The sequence below is a fragment of the Octopus sinensis genome, linkage group LG25, assembly GCF_006345805.1.
Source record: "Octopus sinensis linkage group LG25, ASM634580v1, whole genome shotgun sequence".
Classification (NCBI taxonomy): Eukaryota; Metazoa; Mollusca; class Cephalopoda; order Octopoda; family Octopodidae; genus Octopus; species Octopus sinensis.
This window is the reverse complement of record NC_043021.1, coordinates 20,225,290-20,225,825: the sequence shown is the minus strand read 5'-3', so window position 1 is coordinate 20,225,825 and position 536 is coordinate 20,225,290.

The following is a 536-nucleotide window of genomic DNA, read 5'->3' as shown; positions in this document are numbered from 1 at the left end:
CGTTTGTTTCAAAAGTAATATTTAGCAACTAACAATCGTTTTAAAAACTCTCAATTTATTAATCTATAATAATTTACATAGGACAAAAGCAAATTGGTTTTTAATACGATGACCCAGGTGCTACAGACATTAACATGTTAGCAGTGTTGGATAAATGAATTACATGTTTCCGTTTTTTCATATTACCCCGTCCACCTTGCAAAGTCTGGATTTGTGAACAATTCGATTTGCATTCACGTCGATTTTTTAAAAATTTGAAAATAAACTCAACAATAAAATAAAAACAGTCGAGATATTTTATAATATATATACTTATATATTGATAATATATATCTATATATAAATTAGTTTCAATCAAAGTTTAAAATCCGTAATCTAAGGGGAAGTAATTATTGTTTGCTTCATTTAATTTGTCAAAAACTAAAAAATCTGGATTTTCCCGTTTTTCTCTTTTCATGCTTTTTGAAAAACTATTTTTTACCGTTTTTATTAAATGTGTCATTGAATTATAAATACGAGAAAGGGATCTTTTCGGT